Source organism: Schistocerca cancellata, chromosome 3 (genome assembly GCF_023864275.1).
Source record: "Schistocerca cancellata isolate TAMUIC-IGC-003103 chromosome 3, iqSchCanc2.1, whole genome shotgun sequence".
NCBI classification, from domain to species: Eukaryota; Metazoa; Arthropoda; class Insecta; order Orthoptera; family Acrididae; genus Schistocerca; species Schistocerca cancellata.
The window spans coordinates 635,152,004-635,160,630 of record NC_064628.1 but is presented as its reverse complement, the minus strand read 5'-3'; the positions used below and the strand labels follow the sequence as shown (position 1 = coordinate 635,160,630).

At 36.9% G+C, this 8,627-nt stretch overlaps 1 protein-coding gene across 1 annotated transcript in view; it reads left to right on the top strand.

The window, feature by feature from the left end:
- The first annotated feature begins 8,234 nt into the window (after positions 1 to 8,234).
- LOC126175574 (fatty acid synthase-like) overlaps positions 8,235 to 8,627 on the top strand; it is a 186,678-nt gene continuing 186,285 nt past the window's right edge. Inside the window, exon 1 of the mRNA XM_049922432.1 lies at positions 8,235 to 8,320. The gene's annotated coding sequence lies outside the window, so the exon portion shown is untranslated. The remainder of the gene's footprint in view (positions 8,321 to 8,627) is intronic.

The following is an 8,627-nucleotide window of genomic DNA, read 5'->3' as shown; positions in this document are numbered from 1 at the left end:
ACAATGAGGACATGAAAAAGTTAGTGGGAAATTGGTTCAAACATCAACTTCAAGGGTTTTTTGCAGCCAGAATAAAACAGCTTGTAGCCCGTCAGAACAAGTGCATAAATGTTCAAGGGGATTATGTTGAAATGTAGAAAAAGTATGTTTTTTTTTGTAAATAAACGCTTTTTTCTCAAGACCAATTTGCCTCTAATTATTGAATGACCATTGCACATTGAAGTGATAATGTGCTATTACGAAGTGCGTTATTACTTTGTCCAGCATTGCAAGTACTAATGTTGAGGTGATATGAAATGTTTTAATTACAAATGAAAACTTTGGGTAGTGTTTGTTTATTATTATCATCCTCCAGCACAAAGAAATACATATATTTGCTTCCTTTCGATGGGACTGCCATCAGTATTACCATCCTATTGTTGCTCAGAACTGATTATACACAGTGCCATCCTAACCTGTTTAGGATAACCATCACCTGTCACTCGCATCACTCTGCTAGAGTGGCTGTAGCTCAATTGAAAACTGCCACCCTCAGCTAAGGCACACACTTTCATAATGGTGTCTTGTGATATCATTCTTCTGCCATCAAATAAAGCCATAAATTTGAAACTGCATAAATATAATAGAAGGAAACATTCCACGAGGGAAAACTGCATAAATAATAATTCAACATAAAAGTTATATGGAATTATTATTTATGCAGTTTCAAATGATACTGAAGTCAAATTTTAAGCATGATTCAATGGCTCAGAATAGAATTTGGACACTGCCACAGGTTGCACTTTCTCTTCAGACATAAATCATGCTTATATTATATCGATATCTTATACCAAGCTTCATGGGAATAGCTCATGAAAGCTGTCTCTCAGAAACTTATTACATCACCAAGAATAAGAGGTGGTTCTGATTTCCTACAAATGTTAGTAATGTTGTGGATGATTTCAAAACATGAAACAAAAAGTAAAATCTTAAATGACATGATGGAAACTGATAAATTAAATATGAGGGTCATTCAATAAGTAATGCTCCAAATTTTTTTCTCAGAACATATTCATTGTTAAGAGTCAGAATTTGGTGACAATATACATCAACATGTCTTGTCCATGTCCTATTTTTCTATGTAGTCTCCATCATGTTCTATGGCTGTATGCCAACATTGTGGAAGAGCATGTATTCCCTGCTGGTAAAAGCTGTTGCCCTGTGGGCATAGCCATGTTTTCATTGCATGACTGAAACTCTGATCATCTTCAAAGTGTATTCCCCATAGAGAAGCTTTTAAGCAGCCCAAAGAGATGGAAGTGTTGAGGGTGCAAGGTCTGGACTGTAGGGTGGATGAGGCAATGATGTCCAGCCCAATTTGGCAATGTGTTTCTGGGTTCTCAGACTTGCGTGGGCATACATTATCATGTTGGAGCAAGATTTCTGCTGAATTCTTGTCCAATTGAACATATTGGAAACGGTTCTTGAGTTTATTCGAGTCTTCACAAACACCTCTGAATTGATGGTTGACCCTCTTGGCATCACATCCATGAGAATGACACCATTGTAATCCCTGAAGGCTGTCACCTTGACTTTTCCAGCAGAAGAGGTTGTCTTGAATTTCTTCTTTTGTGGTAAATGAGAATGGTGCCATCCTGTGGACTGCTTTTTTTATTTCTAGTACAAAATGGTGCACCCAGTCATCCCCCATAATGATCTGTGACAGAGAGGCCTCTCCATCAGTCTCAAAATGCTCCAACAATTCAGATGAAATGATCTTTCTTTGAATCTTGTGGTCCACTGTGAGCATTTGTGGAACCCATCATGAGCACCTCTTTGAATATTCGAGAGTCTCGATCATTGCAGATGCACTTCCAATGCTGACTGACAACCGTAGAGCCAATTGTTGAGTTGTGATGTGCTGGTCAGCACAGATAATGGCATACACATGATTCAGCACTGCACACAAACAGTTATGGATGTTCACTGCGGTTTCTTTTTCTGCACACATGAATTCAATAACAGCACACTGCTTGTAATGTGAGTCATATGTAGATGCAGATTCCATTTTGATGCTGTACTAGGCTCTGCCATCTGCCAGAACAGTTCAAAACTTCACCGGCACACAGGACAAATAACAAATGTGAAGCACCAATAAGGACGTTTGTCTATGTATATTAATGGCTTTTTAAAAAATGTGGGGCATTACTTATTGAATGATGCTCATATAAGTAAAACAAGTGATGTAAAAGGCATAGATTATTTCAAACAATTTTATGTTGAAGAGTGAAGTATATGTTATGTTACATCAGGAACAACTTCTGTTCCACAAATATTTGGGTTATGAAAAGCAAAGAACTTTCAGTTTGAAGCAGTCAGTTAGATATAGATCAAGTGCTTTCTATAGAATTGTATAACAAGCTATCTGTGGTTTAGTGATCCATTGTCTGTAACTGGTCTAAGACATTCTAAGACAGGCTACAGGATATGAGGCAGCCTCTGAAATATATATGCTTGTTACAGGAACACATTTCATTGCTGAAACTTGACTGGCTGGCAGTCGCAAAAGCCTACTTTGCTTCTCTCTCATGGAATAACAAACACTGACCAGCTTTTTTTTCTTTCTTAATGTAACAAAACTAAAGTAAGGAGGTCGAGGCCCAAACCACACATAAGAGCAGTAGTGTTAGGTGAAGAAGCTTACATTAGCCTCAAAAGACAAAACAGAACAGAAATTGGATTAGCCAAATGCAGGGCAATTGATGAATACATTTAAAAATCTTATAATAAATGTAATTTTCCTTGTAGTACCATTAATGCAAAATTAAGTAGAAGAAGAAAGTGTGAAAAAGCTACAAATGAAGTTAATATTACTTCTACTATTAACCTGTCTTCTGCTAATGATGCAAAGGCCATTTTACTGCCTTCTGGTAAAACCAGATGCTAACTCTACTTATTTTTATCTGTTTCCACAAAAATTTGTACCTGGAAAGCAGTATGAGTACATTATTCATTAAATCATTGCCGAAACTGAGCTGTTTGAAGTTTGAAGACATTTCTGGTCAATCAAACTTTGTAATTAAAAACATAAAGGTCAGAGCACATCCTCTTAGTGGAAATGGAAATGAAGTTCCATGCTTCTTGACAGAGTGTAGAGGAACAATGCGGGAGACCTGCACTGCCGTACTAGGCAAGGTCCTAATGGACGTGGTTTGCTGTTGCCTTCCTCCGACTGTAATGGGGATGAATGATGATGATGAAGATGACACCACGCCACCCAGTTATCTCGGGGCAGGTGAAAATCCCCGGTGCTCAGGAAGCAAGGACGCTACAGCAAGACCACGAGCTACGGACACATTCTCTTAGTACATTGTACAGTTGTACCTTAGTTATTTTAATTTTCCAAAACGTCTAGAAAGGCAATGGTCATTCCAATACACAAAAAGGAGGACAAGTCTTGCACTAATAATTATTGTACAGTTTCTTTCGTTACAGTATTTTCTAAAATAATTGAATGTTGCATACAATAGCTAACATTTCTGCATTTGTCAGATAATAATATCTCAATGGAGTCTCAGTATGATTTCAGGCCCCAACTGTCAGCAATCAAAGCTGTTGGAAACATTATTTCTTTTGAGTGAACCTGTTTTGAATCAAAAATATCTCCAGAAGCCACTCTAGTTGATCTGAGTAAGACATGTGATTCAGAGAAACCAAAAAATATTACTGGATAACTGTGGTGGTATGTCATATGCAGTCTCCCTCACTAAATCCTACCACAGTAACAGAAAAAAATGTTAATCACTTTTGAATACATCGTGGGAGCAGACAGTGATCAATTTTATTACTAATAGTTACTATTAAAATCAGTCTTGATCACAAATTTATTTATTCTGGTAACCAGTTTTGACCACACCTGTGGTCATCTTCAGACCTACAAGTCAAATACAAAGTCTGATCAGAGGGCTACATACATTAAAGAAAATTATATAAAATTACAAATTTAAAAAACGATGAATTACCAAAGTGCTGTATGAGCAGGAGCCTCCTTCTGGTGGTAAATCACTGCTAGATATAGAAGTGCACATCTTACTTATGTACTGGAGGCTCCGCCCACTTTTGCCAGAATGATGTCAGCACTAACCAATGGGTTAAAAGTCAAATAACAATGAAAAATTCTGTAATTAAAAGAACAATGACAAGAATGAAAAATAAAAATACATGGAACTTAGCTGGTTGAACAACTATTGTCAGATAAAATATGTAAAAATATTAAACATATGAGATAAATAAAAATTGTTTCGACAGTACAGGGGTTGCCCTCTCTGGGCTGTCGGGGAACCATTTAGAAGCTACTGGTTGCCATGGTAAGTATAGATGTCATTCCAAAGACATGGCAGCAGGCTACTCTGCAATGAGGTTGTTGTAATATCGATAGGCAAATACTGTCATGTCAGACAACATACCATGAACAGCAGTGTGTTCTTAAACCTAAAATTTAAAACTTTTGCTATCTTCAACTGCCATACCAAACTGGTCAACAAGGGACTAAATGGAAGCCTTAGCCCCACTTAGCAATTTTACATAGGACTAGAATTTTCTACGATTCTCTGGCAGATCTTTTGCTAAGCAGTGATAGTGGTTGATGTATTCTTTGCATACAGATCTTTTCACAGAAGCATGAATTTCTACCAATCTTTGCTTGTCATCACTTGTGTATTCTCTTTTGAACCAAGAGTGCAACAGCCTCTGCTTCCTCAGCATTTTCCAGATTTCATTATTAAAACCATGGTTGGTCTTTTCCATCCTTTATCCACTTATTAGGCACATAGCTCTCCAGACAATGATTTACAGTCTGCTTAAACTTTTCACTTAGTTCCTCTATGTCTGCCTTACTGGAACTAAGTGATGGTTTGAAATTGCACTGTCTTTTCACTTATATTTTGTATTGCATTGCGACTATGTTCTGATCACCACATATACCAGATTTATGCTCTTTGATTTGGTTTCTTTGTTTCTGACCATTATGTAATCAATTTGGTAGCATCCTGTACCCCACAGTTTTATCCATGTATAATTTATTTGTGGGTGGTTCTGAAATAATGTATTTGTGATCATCAGTTTGTTTTCCATGCAGAAATTGAAAGGTCTTTTTCCTATTTGATTTGTGTTTACTAATCTATGCCTTCCTGTCACTTCAGCTTCTTGCATGTCTCCTACCACAGCATTCCAGCATCAACAGTAATAAGATTCTCTCTTTCCTACACATATGGTGGAACTTTCTTAAGTTGTTTGTACTCATCTTGTATTTCACATCACTGTGACCAGATGTTATGAAAAGGATAGTTGCTACTCACTATATAGCAGAGATGCTGTATTGCACATAGGCACAACAAAAAGATTGTCACAAAATAAGCTTTTGGCCAACAATGTGTTTGTCAAAAATAGACAATGCGCCCACACACCCACCCACCCACCCACACACACACACACACACACACACACACACACACATATGCAAATGCAATTCATACACAAATGACCACAGTTGTCTGGCAGCAGAATCCAGTCTGGCGTAAAGCATAAACTTAAAATGCAGATAAGAGCCTTCAGTACTATAAGTAATGTTTTTAATTTACCTTAGTCTGAGTTGAATTGTTATGTTATTCTCAAGCAGTCAAATGTGAAGAATGATCTTTTATTAGCCAACAAGATTTTATACATCGAAATTCTGCATTCAAGATCAGTTAATGAGATAGGAGCACACTTGATGTGAGGAAGATTTGACAGTTAAATCCCACTCATTTGTATTTATGGAATAGTTTGTACCTCACAGTATGAGATTTCTCAGAAGATGTTGACATTTTTGTCCAGCACTTTTTCAGCTTAGATGCAATAGCTGTAGCAGTTTCACAATAAATGTAGTTCAGTGTTTTACTTCAGTATGTTTTGAATAAATATTATTAACAAGCTTTCAGAAATGAGACTTAATTACAATAAATTTTATGATAATGTGAATCAACTGGCAAAAATGACCTAAAAATGCAAATTTCACTAAAAATGGTTGAAAGAATCTCTCTTTAAAAAAATCATTTTAAAGTATGAAAAACATGAAAATGTAAGACAATCGCTACAAAGGACATATTTGAAAATGTGGTGCCCTGGACAGAGTTTATGTGGCACAACACCACCCAGTAAAAAATGACTTATCATCAACATTGAGGTCACACTTATAAATGTAAATCATGCTTCATCATTCATGGAAATTAACTCAATAACTGATTGCACTAATGAGTAGCTTTTCCAATTTATTTTGATTCCTGAGATGAGGTGAGCACAGTGAGTAGAGGAAGGAATACGTTGGATGCCCTGTGTGAGGAACAGTGCAATGGGAAAATTTCCTGCAGTGTTGGCAACTCACTCAGTTTATACTTTATACTAATCATTTGCAACACAGGAAACAACAGAGTGCTATCCACTGTTAGTTCATGTATGTTGGTAGTATTTCCAGCAATGATGACTTTTGAAACGTACCAACAAATACTGATCTCAGGCAGAGACCAAACTGTTGCTGCCAGACAGATTTACTGGTTCAACTTCAGTGTAATTTTCAAAGGAAGCTTGAGCTATTTTCCACTCCTGCAGCTTGAACATCAGGTGACTAGTTTTTATTGTTTTCTTTAGCACTGTACATTGAGTTAGAAACAAATACCAGGCTGAATAAACTTGTTTCACTGTTTTCTCTTTCTCCTCTTTCTTCTTTTTTGCTCTTCATTCCCCAGACTTCTGTTTCAATTCCATAATGTTAATATCGCTTAAATCAAGCTTCAACTCTTCCACACCAATCTCATAACTGTCAAAAGTTTGTGAAACAAATTGCTGTTCATGTTAAAAATTCAAAGGTCTTGAGAAGGGATGGAGGCACACTGCAGTCAGCTCTTGGTATGGCTATGTTCAAAACAATAGATGTTACAATGTTACTACTCTCCAGTAGTACCCTCAGTTTGCGTGCAGCTGATAGATATCAGGTGTGTGGGAGGATGGTGATCTTTTGAGGAACAGCAAGATATTTTTGAGGAATAACAAGAGGAATCCCAGGGTCAGCATAATTACAGTAATTCTTTACTTTGGTATTGGGCAGATCCTATCTGCCACTGACATGAATACAACTAAAAAATAGGGATGGAAAAAACCTACCAGCTTTTCAGTACTATTAACTAGTTTTCTTAACTGGCGAAAGAAATCCAGCAAAAATCACCTTACTTTGTCAGGGGTGCAAAAATTTGGAGTTTCTAAATAAAATATTTTTATTGGTAAATTTTTATTGACTTCAAATACTGGCTTGTTAAAAACAACTTAAAGCATGCAGTGCTCATCACTAACAGTACCAAACAATAGTCACACAACACTGGAAACACTGCACCATTATTGCTAATAATGTAGCTCTCAACATGTGACATCCATGTACTTGCACTCTTCTATTAGAAAGTGCACAGTGCATGTATTCTTTTATTCATTCATAGAACAGCTGACATAATAGTGAACTGCCACATGCAACCTTATGTAGGTGGAGGTGTAAGTAAATTTTGCTGACTTGACAATTATGAAGCGATGACTGATGCATGTTTTCCATCTTGGGAAACATTTTAAAATAAAATATGATGCAAAATTTATGTTACAGTATTAGTCTGATATTTGCCAACTGAGCACCCTGAGGGTCCAAACCCTTGAGGACTTGGGCCCCCATGTGGTTGGGCCCCAGGAATATTGACCGCCTCCCCACTGTGTCCACAAACAGGCTCATGGTTGGCATCTTCACCTCTCTATGTTTGTTCCATAGCTGTACTGACTCTGCATCCACCTAATTTGTTAATAATACAGTAAGATAATATTTCTTCTGTGTACTTCATAACTAATATTCTTTCAGTTTAAGGGGAAATTTAACAATGATGTTATATGATTTATGTACAACAAATTGTAATCATTTAATACCAAGTGCAATGTACAGAAATATTCCTTTATTTCAGGTGAAGTCCTATATGTCATTGTTGATGAAACATTAAAAACTGTTGGCTGTGAGGGGATGCAATTCTCTGGTGCAGAGACAGCAGCAGTACCACGCCAGTCACCAAATGAAGAGCCATTGTGCAATTACCAAAATTTCGTACCATATCACAATTTTCTTACAGATACAGTTACAGCTCTTGGCCTTTGTCTGCAAATTTTTATTGAAAATTGTGTTAAACAGGCTAACTTTAAAATTGCTGTTTTCTCAGAGAGAGATAAAGCTAAATATAGTTCAGCAGTTTCAAAATGGTTTTCTGAAACTACATGGATTAGGGTAAGCAGTAACCTTTTTCATAACAGAATGGATTTAATATTTCTGTGTTCAATGTCTTTCATGACTGTTATTGTTATTACTATTAAATCTTACATGCTGATATATAGACACACTCACTCACACACTCACTCACTCACACACTCACTCTCTCTCTCTCTCTCTCTCTCTCTCTCTCTCTCTCTCTCTCTCTCTCTCTCACACACACACACACACACACACACACACACACACACACACACAAAACACTGAAGAGCCAAAGAAACTGGTACTGAAGTAGTGCTGGAGGGAACTGACACCATGAATCCTG